Here is a 517-nt window from a genome sequence, read left to right as displayed (position 1 = left end):
CCATTGGGATCTGGATCTGCCGGAGTCACAGGTGCCCAGGACTGGGAGGGCACTGGAGTGGGCACACAGGGAGCTGCTGGGGGAACTGGGAGGCACAAGGTCACTTACTGGCACCTCCCCTGGGGGTCAACATTTCCTCCCTGGATTTGCATCCAACTCTGTTCCCAGCCCTGGCATCCCCCCTCCCTCATTCCCCACCCCAGGGCTTCCCACTCCCATCCCTGGGGTCTCTTCATCACTGTTCCCATCCTTGGGGTCTTTCCATCCCTGCTTCCATCCACAGGGCTGTTCCACCCTTGTTCCCATCCTTGGAGTCTCTTCCCTCTCATTCCACTCCCCAAAGCTGTGCCCATCCCTGTGGTCTCTGCATCACTGTTCCCATCCTTTGGGTTTCTGCATCCCTGTTTCCTTCTCTGAGGACTCTCCATCCCATGCTCCCATCCCCGGGATCTCTCCATCCTCGCTTCCAATTTTGGAGGTCTCTCCATCCCCGTCCCAACCCACAGGGTCATCCCCA

At 59.0% G+C, this 517-nt stretch overlaps 1 protein-coding gene across 1 annotated transcript in view; it reads right to left on the bottom strand.

Moving 5' to 3' along the window:
- Positions 1-517, bottom strand: part of CD6 (CD6 molecule) — a 4,548-nt gene that overhangs the window by 265 nt on the left and 3,766 nt on the right. The window lies entirely within an intron of this gene.

Source organism: Acanthisitta chloris, unplaced genomic scaffold, assembly GCF_000695815.1.
Source record: "Acanthisitta chloris isolate BGI_N310 unplaced genomic scaffold, ASM69581v1 scaffold1971, whole genome shotgun sequence".
Classification (NCBI taxonomy): domain Eukaryota; kingdom Metazoa; phylum Chordata; class Aves; order Passeriformes; family Acanthisittidae; genus Acanthisitta; species Acanthisitta chloris.
This window is presented reverse-complemented; position numbering and strand designations above follow the sequence as displayed.